This window comes from Pholcus phalangioides, unplaced genomic scaffold (assembly GCF_987345545.1).
Source record: "Pholcus phalangioides strain wild (caught in Gottingen) unplaced genomic scaffold, Ppha-v1.0 ptg000003l_1, whole genome shotgun sequence".
Lineage (NCBI taxonomy): Eukaryota > Metazoa > Arthropoda > Arachnida > Araneae > Pholcidae > Pholcus > Pholcus phalangioides.
In genome coordinates, this window is record NW_028301596.1 from 21,625,902 (window position 1) to 21,642,464 (window position 16,563).

At 39.1% G+C, this 16,563-nt stretch overlaps 1 protein-coding gene across 4 annotated transcripts in view; it reads right to left on the minus strand.

The window, feature by feature from the left end:
* Window positions 1–16,563, minus strand: part of LOC149088277 (5'-AMP-activated protein kinase subunit gamma-1-like) — a 159,176-nt gene that overhangs the window by 91,674 nt on the left and 50,939 nt on the right. The window lies entirely within an intron of this gene.

Genomic DNA, 16,563 nt, shown 5'->3' on the forward strand with positions numbered 1-16,563 from the left:
TACCAGACAGATACCCACGTTAATGTTCCTCACGGACGGAACCTCTAACGTAAAGGGTATCTATTTACAGATCACAGCGGCACGGTTCTAAAGCACTTAAGCTTCCCTTCGGCACATTTATAAATCACTAAAATGAGAGCCGAGGCACAATCACAGATCACACACACACGAGACACATGGTTTTTCGAGTCGATGGGGAAACCATGTCGTAAATCCCGAGTTATACACATGGCCCCCACATCCTGGAGCAGGGCCTTAGGCTGGGATCTTTTGCGGGCCCCCCCGACCAGACTTCCACGGGCCTCTTTATGATAAATTTATAGCGTGAAAAAGCAAAAAATTGTTCGAGGCCCAAGGGCTAGAGCCTTGTCAGCCCACCTCTTGCGGGGACCATGGTTATACATACAAAAGCCACAGCGTTGCAGGGGTTTTATGCAAGCAGAAGAAGAAAAACCATGAAATGTGTGGAAAGAGAGCTACACAGGAAGAAATTAATTTCAGTGCGTTTAATTTCGTCTAGATGGCAGCACCAAACAGCTTTCCTGGTTCGGCGCGCGTTATGATGCCTTGAATTGACGTTCTTGAATTAATGTTAACAAATAGAAACTATTCACGGAAGTGATAAGGACAAAACACATTTTATAACACACCGACATATGTTTCGTCACTATCAAAAGGTGAAAAAACACGTTCTGTCCCAACGAAAAAACGTGGTCACAAATGTAAAAAAACAGACACGTAAACTCCGGAATAGAAATAGATTTTTCTAGACCCGTGGACCTATTCGAGCCCACGGCCCGGTTTCATTCATTTTTATGAGTTGAAGGCCCGGTCAAACACACGACCAACGGAAAATGAATGAGGAAAAATAAAACGGCTAATCACTTGCGGCCCGGTATGAATGATATCAGGGCCCGGCGGTTGAGAAACACTGTTCTAGACCAGTGGTTCTCAACCTTTGGAAGCCCGCGGCCCGGTGTCATTTATTTTTGTAAGTGGAAGTCCCGGTCAAACACATGATTAACGGAACCTGAATTGGGGAAAAGGAAACGGCACATCAGTCGCGGCCCGGTATGAACGATGTCCGGCCCAGTACCGGACCGCAGCCCGGCGGTTGAGAAACACTGTTCTAGACTGCTTCAACGAAATGCTTATTTCTTGAGTCCGATGAATTTGGATGATCCCTGGAATAGATTGACCAAATCGGTATAAAAACGAACAAAACTAATAACAGTGAAACTTCTATATAACGGCAAATAACACTGGTCTCTACAAGGTTTTCTCTAACGCGGAAAAACGTATCTACTCTTAATTAATTATTGGTTGCCGATTCCAGATCTGACCTCGAAAAATGGTCAACAGTATCGCATATCATGGGCCCCTTCAATGATACGCGATACTGTTGGTTTTTGAATAGGCTGACCATATTTGCTCGAACAAAATACGGGAAATTGAGCTTCGAAATACGGGAAATCCCAATTATCGCTAAAAATGATGCAAAAAGTAAGCAAAGTCGCCAACTCGAGCTAAAATCGTAGAAAGTCACCAATCACGGGAAAAGGAAGTGCCACTTCAAATTGAAGTGAATTTTTTTTTTAAAAAACCGATAAATATTTGAGATCAATATTCTTGTTCATAGTTGTAATAATCAATTTCTGAGTTGGAAAGATAATTTTAATCATTGATTTGAAGAATAAAAAGTCAAGTTGGTTTCGTTGAAAATACGTAAAAAACTGCCCCGGAAAATACGGGACGTATGGTCAATCCGTTTTTGAAGAAATTATATGTGTACTATGGATATTTATGTGTATGATGAAAAAAATATATATTTTTGCTATTTCATATGTAACGATGTGTAGATATGATAAAATTATCTTAATTAATATATTATAATTTCCTATAATAAGAATATGGCAATTATCTCAATTTTTAAGATGTGTATTTCAAGAAATGACCATCTTGCACACAGCAAAAACTGTACGTGATGGAGATTTTTTTTACATTCATATTTGAATTCAGCATCCAAAAATTAATCTAGAAAATCTTATTTCATTCATGGTATAGAAAAAACTTAAGAAATGTTCACCAGTGTAATCAAAGGGGGGCCAGAGAAACATCTCGGTTTTAGAATTTATCGTTTTCGATGAATATATTTAGTGAAAAACAGACTACAGTATTGTTAATACAGCAACTTCGTATGAGCAACATCTCACCTGCATGAGATTGACACCTCAATAAAACACCTCATTCAAATGGAATTCAAGGATTAGTATTACACCAAGGTTTTGCAAATCGAGAAAAAAAAAATTTAAGAGCCAGCCAAATCTCTTAGGAGCCAAGCATGCAGGGTCGGCTCGTGAAGGAGACGTGTAGGCGCGCGCCCCCCTGAAAATTACGTCATTAATTTAATTCTTCAAATGGATTTTATAGCAGCTTATATAATACCATTGAATTTCTTTTTTTTAATGAATTTGATAAATTAGAACAAATACAGGGCATCCATAATTAAAAGACCCTATTTTAATGTAGCCTACAGGCGAAACCAATCAGAAAAGTGTGCAATTTTGTAGAGGACTTCAGGAAGTAATGGGACTTTGTTTCAGGGGTAAGGTTTCATTTCCTTGGGTGGCCACAGAGTCCCTGGAGAGTGCTCACGGAGCCTCAAGGGCTCCGCTGAGCATCGGTTGAGAACCGCTGGTCTATAAGATCATACGGAATACCCTCCGATATTATCAGTACAAACTTTCACTTGTGCAGTGGTTGCTTCCACATGATTATGACGCTCGACGTACGCAGAATTCAAGGTTTTCAATTTTTTTTTCTTCTCAAGGTGGGTTACGTTTTTTCCTGCAAAATAATACTATATAATCTCGGCTTGGGGGGGGGGGTGCGTACGCCAATGGCATATATACACGGTCTTCGAGACTCGGAAATTATTTTTGACTCCTGTAGTAGAAGTCTTTATTTCAGTACCTCAGAATGAGGGGAGGGGACATACGGGGTTCATTGGCTCACAAACTCAAACCTAACATGGTTTTTTTTCTTAGAACTGAATTAATTCGAAAGTCTTTCGTTTCAAATTGCTTCGCACTGAAACCGTGATTCCCAACGTAAGGCCCACGCCCCACAATGGAGAAACTTGATTTTTAATGGGAGCAATTAGAATTTGTGAAAATTCACAAAAGCTTCGGTTCCCCCCAGAGAATTTTCCCGTCTTTTGCAAAATATTTCACATTTTCCTCGACTTTCTCTGACCATTTTGCATTTCCCTTACTTTTCACTGAGAACCCTGTCACAAAAATGGCACTCGCTCTCCAAAAGGGTTGAGTACCCTTGCAACACATTCGGTTATAGTTAGAGATTACGTAAATTTCGTGAACAAAATATCCAAATTTCCCGCACAAACAAACAATTTCTAATTTATTAACAAAAATAAAAAATACATTTTCAAGTTCGAAATTTCACATTCATTTGCAAAAAAAAACTGATCAAAAAATTTTGCATTCATCCGCGCATGAATATTTTTCCCATCCGAAATTTTGCTTTCAATTGCGAAACGAAATTTTGATTTCATTCGCATAAACGCGCGAAACTAACGACATAATATTTTTTTTATAGTTTAATCACGAGTAAAGTTCTAGAATTCAAGTGCTCAGCAAAATTGCTACTCATTTTCGCCTCAAATTATCAATATTTCACGGAGAGATCAAATTTTCGCATTTCTTCATCGAAAATTGCGAATTTTGCATTTATCGCATCATTTCGTAAATACAAAAATTACGCAGTCCCAGTCATAGTATTCCAAGCTTAAGAAAGTTATGGTTCTATGGCTTAATGCACTGGTTCTCAACCTGGGGCCATATGGCCCCCTTACGATCCTGGTATATTCTTAGGGGGCCACGGGAGAAATCAGAAGAAAGGTGATCCACGACAGGTGGTGAAGGGAGTCATAAAGAGTTGTGAAGAGAAAAGCTTTAAAAGTTAAACATGGTTGAAAAATATTACCAATTTCAGAATTCATCAGATCCGTCCATAGAACTAAGGGTATCTTAACCCTTGAGTCTATGTGGGCATGACCCGGGTTTTCATGTCGATGACGGAGGGAGAGGGACTGCACTATATGGGATCTGGTACTATATGATTTTCATATGCAAGCTTTCAAATAACAGCTTACATGTGAAAATCATAGTACCAGATCTAGTACCAGCTAAGTATGGAGTGCCACCAGAGCAACGGTTGATGTATTGGGAGGGTCGATTTATCGTGCATGTTCGTTGGATCGTCTCGCATTTTACACAGACCCTTTTTTACCATATAATTTGACTCCTGGGAGATGATAATCCATCATTTGAATCCGTGCCTAGCCAGGATTCTAGAGATTGACCTGATTTATTAAAATGTCATTCATAATAAAAAAAATAGAAAGTATCTCACTCTTGGATGAGGGTAGAGGGAGCCCTGGATAGGACAGGGGGTCACGAGAAAAAAATGTGATCCATGGGGGGGGCATGAGCTGAAAAAGGTTAAGAAACACTGGCTCAATGAAATCTCCAGTAATATCGTAGAAATGAAGAAAGAGTTTCCCAAATAATTTAATGTGAGAAATGAAATAGAAAAGTTGGTGCATAATCACGTCAGTGGGTCAGAGCAGGTCAGAGCCGAGTCTGCAGAAATGACACAACCAACCGCAAATAAAAGAAACACCCTCAGATAATGTCCTTATTTTTCTTTTTTCACGGGACAGAAAAACAGAGATAGCGAATGCGCTTGCTAAAGATATTTCTTCTCTTTTTTTTTGTCTGAGCAAAACACAATCGATACAAAGTGAAACAACGGAGAAAAAAAAAGAACGTTTTTCTTTCTCGTTTTCTAAAGTAAATTGCCCAACTAACTAACTACAGGTCACGAAACATCACGACGCCCCTGACTCGGCACAATAGACGCTTGATATCAGTGTGCGGTGGTGTCTGGCAACGCGGGTAAATAAAAAGAAAAATAATAATCATTTGTCGATAAAATTTAGCACGTTGTACATACACACGCACGTGGTTGCTGGCGAGACTTCCTTGAACTCCTCTCGGGCTCAATCATGGCTCAATGCCCACCCAGTGGCGTGGTCGTCACAGCAACGCGTCCATTTTCTTGTCGCGTGGGGCAATTTCTCTTCCATCATTACGGTATTTCGGACGAAGAAATGAATACGATTCCATATCTCTTCAGAGGCGAATGTATGATATTTTGCTTCCCTTCCTCTCATTCTAGTCCCATTTTGCCGCCCTGGGTTTATAGCCTGTGCCCGTAAATACGCCTCTGTTTCCAAGTCAGTTTTTTGGTCGATCCCATGCTTGAATACTTTCTTGGTCATTTTTTGATCACTTGCTCGGTCGTTGACTGACCTGGTTCCTCGCTCTATGTCACTCTTTTTGTCACTCCACGCTTGCACCCTCTCTAAGACACTTTTTGCCACTCGCTGATCTGGTTCCTCACTATCCAGGCCACTAACACTTTTTTAGTGTCACTAACATGCTCTCACACTTTTTTTAATCGCTCTCATGCTTGCACACGCTCTATGCCAGTCTTTCGGTCGCTCATCGACCCCATCGAACCCTGGCTCTGTAGGTCAATCATTAGGTCACTCACATGCTTGTGCACTGTTTTGGTTGATCACATGCGTGATGCCTGCACACACTCTAGATCAGGCATCTTTAACCCGTTGCTCGCGAGCACCACGGTGCTCCCTGAGGTACTGAGAGTGCTCGATGCCCGTATTCGATTTCGTGGTCGCGAGAACTTGATCAACGTTCCAATGAGAACACCTTGTAAAAACTGCATTGAAGGACTGAAATCATCCTGATTTCAAGCATTCGTATGTTAAACTTGCCGTAGGGAGGTGCTCTTTTTTTGATGGCGGGTACAGGCAGTACTCGCGACTAGAAAACGGACCACTGCTGTAGATTAATGTTACTCAACCTTCCGGGGAGTGCGGGCCACTTGATTGGTTTGAAAACGTGTCGGGGGTCACTTAATTAAGTGATCTGGAACAGCACCATTTAAGTCAATGTTATATATTTTTATATATTTGCCTTTCACTTGAGTAACATGCGATACAGAGTTCCAAAGCTTTTAAGCGACTGGAAAATTGCCGTTCAGTTCATTTTTGCAAAATAAGGTTTCAAGTCACGGGCCACATCCGATGACTCCGAGAGCCAAATTTGGCCAGCGGGCCATGGGTTCAGCAGCCGTGACTTAAGTGATATGCGACAGATTAAGAGCACGTAAGCAGTCTGTGGCACATTCACAGATCACGGAAATGACCAGTGGCACATTTACACATAATTTAAATTGCCTATGGAGATCACTTTATTCAGATCCAATTAATTTCAGATCACTTAATTAAATGGTGCGTGGCACGTTTTCAAACCAATGAAGAGACCCGCAATCTCCTAAAGGTTGAGCACCCTTGGCAAGAATGGCGAAAACAATCAGTTGTACAGAAATTGAGTTTCGGTTCCACTCAATCCTACCTCGAAATAATTCAAGTAAATGGAGAGAGATTATCTATTTCGCAATTTTTCCCTAGCATAGGTTACTACTTTATACTATCTTAAGAAAGGTAAAAAATAATTATTACGGCAAAACGGACGGTCTGGAATTTCTCAAGATAAATGGTTGAGAAGATCTTCACATCCCACATTTGACCGTTCCCGACGACCTTGACGACGAGATAAGGGGCTCGGAATATCTGGGTCGACCAACCGACTACAGATTGGAAACACACGTACGTAATGGAACGAGGCTGTTGCCACACCAACCGGTACTTGTTGCTGCCATTAAAAAACGTACAATAATGTACTATTACTCTATCTCCCCATCTATCCTGTCTCGATCATTTCTCATGACGCAACCGTCTTAGCTTCGGAAGAAGTACGTAAGAGCAAGAGCTTTTTTTTTCGTGCCGTTCCTTATAAATATACGATAATCGCCATTTCTATTCTTGGTCTTCCGCCGAGAGGCACCATTAGGCGCATTTTGAGTTATCGATAACGGCTTGGAGACGAACAGTCGACAATTTCAGTTGGAGAGAGAGAGAGAGAGACACCTAGCAATGACTCGTGGTGTGTGTCCCCATTCGAAAAAAAAAATGGTATACATATAAGTTTTTGGAAGTGACTTTTTTTTGCCATGTTCAGATCGTGGTTAAGCATTTTGGACTCTCTATTGTGTTCCTATGGACAGGGACGAAACTGCGGAGGGGGGGGGGGGTAGTAAATGGATCTGGTGTCCCGGGTGCTGGACCAGTGGAGATAAATTTCACCCTTTAACCTCTCCTTCAACATTTTAAGGGGGTGCCAAAATGCGCACTTTTCCCAGCTGAACAAGCATCCAGTTGCGGCCTTGCCTATGAATGACTTTTCCCCCAGGAAATAAAAGCTGACAGGGCTCTAGTCAATGAACCAGGGGTTCTTCACCCCAAACTCACGGGTTCCTAATATGGGTCGTATAAATCAGTGGTTCTCAAACTTTTCAAACCCGCGGCCCGGTTTTATTCATTTTTGTGAGTCGAAGGCCCGGTCAAACACACGACTAACGGAAAATTAATGAGGAAAAATGAAACGGCCCGGATAGGGTCCAGCGGTTGAGAAACACTGGTATAAATTCATTTACCATCCGATTGATATCCATTTGATCGCCATTAGTTTTAGGGGCACTGTAACGATTTAGGTGACCTCGTCTAGGACCCAGACATTTTTTAGGACCCTCTTGAGCCATAATATTATATATTTTTAGGGGGAAAGCGAGTCGGTATCCCAGAACACATAACACCATTACAAAATGCTTAAGAATGTTGAAAAATATGGACACTAAAGAAAAATGAATATAAAAATAATTCTAGAAGTGATAAAAAATTTCCAGAATTGGTGAAAAAAAAAACTGAATTCGATAAAAATGACTGAAAATTTATAAAAGAAATAATTTCAGAGTAAACTTTCACAGTAATTTATGATATCTGTTTCATAAGGACCCTGGGGTCAGGCTAGCACCTCCTAAAGATGGAAAGCCTCTGCACTGTTAGCCATAAACGTCATTCAGACTACCTAGCAAGCTTGCCACTTTTTGAATCACAGCATCCTATTTCGTTTCTTCTCATTTTGGCGTAGAACCTTCCTGATTGGCTCACAAATACCGCATAGTGATTGGATGTGGGGCACAGAAATCGCCAATTCTGAGCCCGATCATTTCTTTTCCTCACAACAATTATACGAGCAAGGAATGTTTTCTCCCTGAATATTTTGAGGGAAAATGGACTACTTACTGACGTCACAAGCAGATTGCGGAGGCCTTCTATCTCTAGGAGGTGCTGGTCAGGCCCTGTAGGTCAGTCCGTTAAGTCGTCACTGAATGGTTTTACTAATTTGGAAACCAAAAATTTTGTTGAGTTTGAATATTTTAATAAATATTTTTAAATTAAAAATCGGGAAGTTGGTTGTTTTTGTTGACTGGGTCGCGGCTATGAAAGGTTAAGTATATCTGTTATAGTCCAAAAGACACCAGCTTTTTTCCCCTCCTAAATGTTTTATTGGCGTTCTCTTAAAACTTTTCCAGCCCTACCCACGACGGTCTATTTTTAATTCAAAAATTATAATATGTTTCTGATCGAAATTAGTGAAACTAGTCCATGGCGTCTTAACGGGTGGACCAACAGGGCCTAAGCGTAATGCCCCGAATCAGACATAGCGCCTTAAATTAATGAAAGCTTCACTCTAATTCTGAATTTTCATTCAATCTGGAATTATTTCTCTCACTGATTTTCACAAATGAACTTGGATAATTCGAAATTCTACGAACTTGCCTTGAATTTTCTAATTTTATGTTTAACCCTTTAAGCGGTTTTTGAAATTTTCCTGATCCGCATTATAACTGCCACAGTGAAAATAAAAGCGTGTTAAGAACCCGAGATACTTCGGCGGTGACCGAAATAAAGCATATCAAGTTTGACGAGATATCTCGGGATTGCCGTTGTAAGGGTTAATTCGAATATTTTTAATGTTTTGGGTAATTCAAAGTTGGAGGAAGGAAATCATGATATTTCTTACGAGCAAATTTAGTTTGAAGTTTTGAAAATTCTGTTTTTCTTCACTTGTTCTGTGATGAATTAGTGCCCATTTCAACAGATATTGTTCAGCTGGAGTGCATCGAGAATGTGCACCACTTGTTACCGATTATGTTGTTCAACCTATGGCGCAAGGTGTATCATTCAAAAAATCTCAATTTTTTTTATCGTCATTAAGAGGATGGAAAGTATCCGAAAGTACAAATATTGTAATACGTTAATCGAAGTACATTTCCTGGATATAGCGTAAGAATGATAAGCAAAATTTGGAAAACAGCTTCGTAACGGATGATCACGAGCTGCTTCCGTAAATCATGGCTTTGAACATGGTCAAGAAATTCCGCAGAGAGGCTGATTGTGTAGAACAGTGGAATGATGTAGCAGCAACGATCAATTATTTTAAGTATAAATTATTAAAATTTGGGAAACAGTTTCGTAATTGATGATAAAAATTTAATAACTGATAATTATTATTCCATGTGGATGTTGATTATATTAAGTTGCAATTTGTAGTCATTTTACGGATCCAGGAGAGATTAATTGGATGATTCGAACTTTTCCCCAGTGACTTGCGACTTATTATCATAATTGGCCAAGTTCGAACGTAATTCTTTCATTGATTTTCAATTATTTTTTCCATTGATTTTCAATTATTTTTCATTCTTTTTAAAACTGTTTTTAATGATTCTCTATAATTATTTCTTTACTTTCCAATAAACTTTTAGAATTATTTTTCATCTGGAATTTTTTATTTTGTCATTTTAGAATTATTTTTCATTCATTTTGAAATTATTTTTCATTCATTTTGAAATTATTCATCTCATTAGTTTTGAAATTATTCATCTCATTAGTTTTGAAATTATTCATCTCATTAGTTTTGAAATTATTCATCTCATTAGTTTTGAAATTATTCATCTCATTAGTTTTGAAATTATTCATCTCATTAGTTTTGAAATTATTTCTCTCATTAATTTTAGAATTATTTTGCATTTAATCTGAAATCCTTATCTATTAATTATGAAAATGTTTTTCATTAATTCTGGAATTGTTTTCCCTTCATGAGTTTCAAATTGTCATCTGTCTGAATTAGAAATTTTTTATGTTTGTTTAATGTGCGCATATTCTTATACAGTATAAATAATTTTCAGCATTCCCACGCATTATACTATGCCATTTTGGATGCCAACTGTCCAAAACTAGTGTGTGTGTAAAATCATGGCTGAAGAGGGGCCCAGGAATCTCGGGGGTCCCAGCCCAAGCCACCGAAAACATTAAGATACTTCTGAAAACAGTGAGTGGAAGGTGGACGGCCCATTTCAGGAGACCTTCAGAGGTTTCGTAGCCCTTTCCCCCTCCCCAAACACATTTTTCAGAAAATCAATAGAGGCTCGATAAAATGCTCCCAAATCTATCAAAAACTCTGACATGTAGCAGGAAGGGGGAATCCATCTTTGCATGCATGCTATTGAATAAGATGTGTAAGACATATTTATCACACCTGCTATACTTTGTGTCTATAAATTGGTAGAATTTCCAGTTATGGTTTAATTAAGCATGATTTAAAGTCAAAACTAAATACGTAATATATTTACGTAGGTTCACGGTCGTTTTACGGCCCTCAACATTGTGCAGCTTTTTATGGCCCTTTCGGTCCAGTAGGCATTAAATTAAAAATTTTGTTTAGTAGTACAATAATAAAATTCACTGAGGCCTTGGAGTTCAGCAGCTATTTTACAGTAGAACGTTGACAACCTCAAGAGGCACAAGATGGGACCAAGCACTGGCGGGACGGCGCACACACAAAGGGGGCTAAATGAGGCCCCTCGAAGGATACCAAAAAAAAAAAAAAGAAACGAGGCCGAAAACTGGGTTGCAAATGTCATGCAGTAGCAAAGAAAGAACACCCCACAGCTGCCTTGCGAATGTTTCCTGTTTGTTCCCGCCATCTTTTGACTTCTTTTTCTTGATATATTATAGGTACGGATACTTTTTTTCTGATAAGCTGCAGCTGCTCCAGAGCAGGAAAAAAGTAAATTCATAGGATGTATATTCCATGACTTGCTTCAGTTATGCACAGTATATACGACAGCGATTCGCTGGCTGAACATGATCTATCGTGGCAATCGATTCACAATAACTGCCCATATATTATTATTATTATTAACCGATTTATATCAAGGAAGAGAAAAATCGGCAGTTATAAAACCATTAGACCAAGAGGGCCGACTATATTCCAGAAAATGGCTAAAAAAATATAGGAAATTTACCAAAAGTAAGAGTCGTGGGCATGCACAGTACTACTACTGTGCGCATGTCCACTACTACTTGTTTGCTTGGATATTTTCGCCCTTCTTTTTACTGTAATGCTTAAAAAGTAAAAGAATTTTTTCAGGCACGGTACTGCAGATGGAGCAGGGCCGGCGGCCCGGTGCGAATTTTTTTTTTTTTTTTTTTTTTTTTTTGCGGCCCCCTCCAAAAAATATTTTAGCAGTCACTCCCGAATCAAATACTGAGATTCCCAAAAATAAAGAAAAACATTCTAAAACACGTTAGAACTGTATTTGAAAATGTAGATTAATTTAAAATTACTACAGTATATTCCGCTTAACGTTCCCACTTAGAAAGTTTTCTCGTTTAGTACGACTTATTTAGTACTATAACTTTTAAAACACTTATTGAAATTTCCCGTTTAAAGCGTTTTCCCCGCTTTTTCATGAAGAGTTTTTGGAAAACGCTATAAGCAGGACTCGTTGTATGTGAGCTCTTAATGTTTTACTTGTTTAAAACCAAGAGTTTCTTGCCACAAATAAAATTCGAGATTGCAATCGTAATATTTGAATATTCAAATTCGAAATTCAAAAAGGCGCCCTGGTACGCGTTGTCGAATATTAACAGCACTAGCTGCAATTAACCTAAACCTCAGATATGATTCATTTAAAAGTAGGCAAACACTTTGTCTTATCAGAAAATGAACTACCAAGCAACGTAGCCTACATCCTAAATTTTCGGACCTTTGTGCTCTTAAATAATTTTATGCACGAACTGTCTGTTCATGAAACAAAATATATCTAATGTCGGTACTGTACTGAACGAGTAATTAGATTGAGGGAAAAAATGAGAGAGAAACGTCTTACCTTTTTTTTCGGAAGTTCAGTAGTAAAAATTGTCAAAATTTAGAATTTATACATTGTATATCCATCTTCCGGAATATATGAGAATGATTCAGATGGTGGTATTTGAAAATTTCGAAGAAGTTCTCAAGCCGCCTTAGGGAAACATGACAGTTCAGAGGTTCCAGGCATGCAATTAACACTCCGAAGGGCAGTGGAAGTTACCTCGCTCCGGGGCAGTCATCATCTAGAGATGCCCATGCCACAGGCTACTATCAATAGAACTACTATCAATCGTTTCAAGAAATAGACAAAGCTCCGACACATTTTAGGAAGTACGTACGCCTACCACGCATTTCTACGAGTACGCTTATCCAGAGCTACACAAACTTCCGACTTATTCTAAGGGCAAGCAAGTTTCTGACCAGGGCCCCCCCAGGTAAAATGGATTTTCTGAGCCCCCCCCCCCTTCCACCTGACTCAAAATGCATCTGCACATTAATTTGCATGCTTGATCTCGAAAATCTTAACTAGATCTCATTATCAAGAGACCCCCCACCCCACCCCTATGCACTTGAGGTGCCCCAGTGGGCCCATGCGTTAAGACGACACTGCCTATAGCCCTTGTGAAGCGTTTAGCTCACCTCTGTACTTGTACCATTAAAGGTTATCACAAACAATGCTATATTATTATTGAAAAAGCAGGCTTTATCGAAGCATCCACGACGGTCTATTTTTCCGTGCTTATTAGCACGCGGTTGGGAGGAAAGAAGCTGATAAATAAGTCTAAACACGCGCGCGCAGGTTTATTAGGAACTAGTTTTGTTATTACTCTGTTATTACAATGGCTGGATGGGGGGGGGGGGGGGGGAGTGATGAAAAACTTTTAAATTCGTATAAGAACATAGTACAATAAAAATTGCTCAACGATTTTGTTCGTTTTCGCGAAGGAATAATTGATGAGATAAAAAATTATGTGTACGATATTTTCCTATGAAAATTTTGAGAGCCAGAGCACAGCCCTCCCCCTAAAAACATTATTTCGTGTTAATCAACAGAGACAAATTTCGAAAATGAAAAATCCAAATTTCGCAAAAAAATATATAATGAAATTTAATAACCGGAAATTTCGTATTCATTGGCAAAAAATAATTTTCGAATCAAAAATCTTACAATTGTTGACAAAAATATTTTTCAAATCAAAACTTCTGAATTCATTCACAAAAACGACACAATTTTTTTTTCAAGTAATGACGAGGTAAATTATCAAAGTGCTGTAAGGCCTACTTAATTAAAAATCTAAAGTTCAAGTGCTCAGCTAAATTATTACTTATTTTGGCCTAAAAAAAATAATAAAATTTAATCGAAATTCGCGGAAAAGTGTTGAAAATCAAATTTTCGTATTCATTCATAAAAACTGGCACACACACACATTTCGCATCTATCTTACCTCATCTATTTCTTAAATACGAAAAATTACATATCCTTATTTCTCGCGTATTGAATGCGGCAAACACAGAAAACAAAGCATGCATCAAAAATATGCCTTTAACAAGCAAGCCTATGACTGTGCTCGGTCCTATATAGCAAAAGTATGCGTACGGCGAGCATGCTACCTAGTAGCAACTGAGCATGCTTTTTTCAGGAGCATGTGTAGCATGGGCCAAGCACGCTCCAAGCCTGAGGAAGACAGAATCAGAAGTGACTCAACTCTACCTACAAAATCTTTTAGCTGACACGAAACTCACAAATATTCCACGCCGAAAATAACATCTTGAATGAAGCGCAATAGCCTAACAATAATGTTATGCAAGAAGAAAAAAGTCTTAAAAGACTTTTTAATCGGACCATTACGCCAGCTAATGGAATGTGGAGCGATCCATTCATCTCTCTCCACTTTTTCTATTCCACGAAATTCACGTATAAATGCATGTAAATGACCGACCGATTATTATTATTTTCTTCTCCACTCGATCGATGATGCCCTTGCTCCATTATCCAAGTTGGGAGAACAGTTTAGTCTGTGCGTCATTAATGGCTGGTCTTTCTGGGAAATCAACGACGCAATATAACGATCTCCATACTCCATATATATGAATGCATTATATTTACGATGCTCACTCGATCGCGCAGTCGAAAAATAAACAAACGAAACGATTCGAACAACAACACGGTGAGCGTGAGAAGAATACCGAGAAAGAGAAAACACGCTATCAGGTTCTACGAACGTTCCTCATTAGCATAATCACTGCGAGACCCGGACTTTTAAGATAACCCCGAAAATGCACAAATGTTGTGACCCTGAATAGTAATTTAAATGGTCTATTAACTTGCAGAAAGCGAATTAAACAACATACTGCGCAAAAATTTTCGATCTGTACAAACTCTATTAAAAAACAGCCGAGTACAAACAGTAGGTCTACTCGTATACTCGTAAAAACAGCCGAGGCGGGATTCCACGGAATTCTATGGTTTTTCCGAGACATTGTTCGAGTTTCTGTCAGAAAAAGTAATAACAGCGGCAAATAAGGTCTAGTAAATATTGTAGAGCAGTGGTTTCTCAACCAGGGGGGCCATATGGCCCCTAGTGGTACTGGGATACTTCAAGGGGGCCACGGAAGAAAATGGAGAAGGGGTCATGACAGGTGGTTTGGAGGGCTGCAGAGAGCTGAAAATAAAAATTAAGGTGTGAAGAAATAAAGCCTTTATATTGTGACTATACACTTACCGAATCCAATAAAACCACCCATAAAACCAGGGCCGTCTTAGGGCATGGACCCACCCGGGGCTCACCGCCTACATTTTACAGCAGGTTCCTTAGAGGATGGGGTTTTTCGCAGGCCCCCGGCTGGATTTTTCACAGAACCCCTCCCCCATATTAAATTTATAGAGTGAAAAAACAAAAAATGATGAAAACCATATCAGGCCCACAGGCTGCAGCTCTGTCAGTCCCACTCTTGTGAGAGGTCATGCCCGGGGGTCTCATGTCCATAAGTGACCCCACCCCTCATGATATTTTATATAGTACAATAAATTTTGAAAATAAGTAGAAATTATGTAGGCTGTTTATTTCCGGCTAAGTGTAGGACTACCATAGTATCACTTTGCCTAGGGGGCCCCATGATGTTGAGACGGTCCTGAAATCTTATTTGCAAAATTTTCGTTCAATATAAATTCACTGAAAAAAATCAGTTCAATACGTATAAAGGACCTTGCTCCTAGATGAGGGTCGAAGACTCTGGGTAAGACAGGGGAGCCACGAGAAAAAAAATATGCTTCAAAGGGGGCCAAGGGCAAAAAAAAAGGTTAAGAAACGCTGTTGTAGAGCACTTTTCAGTTTATTAGAGCACTATTATTCCCTGCCCCCGCCTTAAATTCCTCCCATTTTCCTGGAAATGCGTAAGAGACTTGCATACCAATGGAACCGCCTTTTTCCCTCTTGTTTTTATTATTATTAGACACCTAGTTGAGAACTCCTGTCCTAAAGCACGATGCACGAGAAGCGACTGGGTAATTTCTAAAATTTCTTTCATATAACTCACTAAAATTCAAAATCTCAGATTTTTTTTCTTCTTCTTCTTTCACCGTATATTCAATATTCAAGCGATTCCGGTTGTTTATGTTTCTCATTTAAAAACAGATTATTATCTTTTATTCTATTTATTTATTTGACGGATATACAATGGCTTGATGTGAATAAGCAAATAGGTTCCAAAGCTTTATACGAGGCGCGTGATCCCCATACATGAGAATGGTTCTTCCGATTTCCCAGTTCCACACAAAAAACTGTCTTTTTCTTTTAACCTTGACAATAAAGAAGAGAATTATCCGAATGCAAATCCGCCAACTCGTTGGACGGCTTCTTTATCGAAGAATTTCTGGGAATTTCGTAAGAAAACGAGGAATCGGGGTCATGCATCCCGCTGAATTAATGCTTCGCGTCAACATTATTGTTTGGATTGGAATCAAACAATTAATAACGACAAACAAACACCAATCGTATGAATTAATAAAACGTTCGATTGTCGTTGTTACTCCCAAACGTCAAAACAAAATAATTCTGTCCGACCTCGTTTTCATTGGCGATGTATCTTTTAGACGCGGGAAACTTGAAGAGATTAATATTTGAGAAACGAACACGGCATTTATAAGGTGGATTCACATCCGCAGACACTCGTCGTGTCGTGTCAGACACGGCAACCATTCTTTAGCATGAAAATGTCTCTGTGCATCTGAGCAGCACCGATACGGTAGATATGAATACGTTCAATGGTTTTATGTTAAAGAATGTTTGTAGTGTCTGATACGACAAGGTGAGTGTCAAGAAACTTCCTGGATATT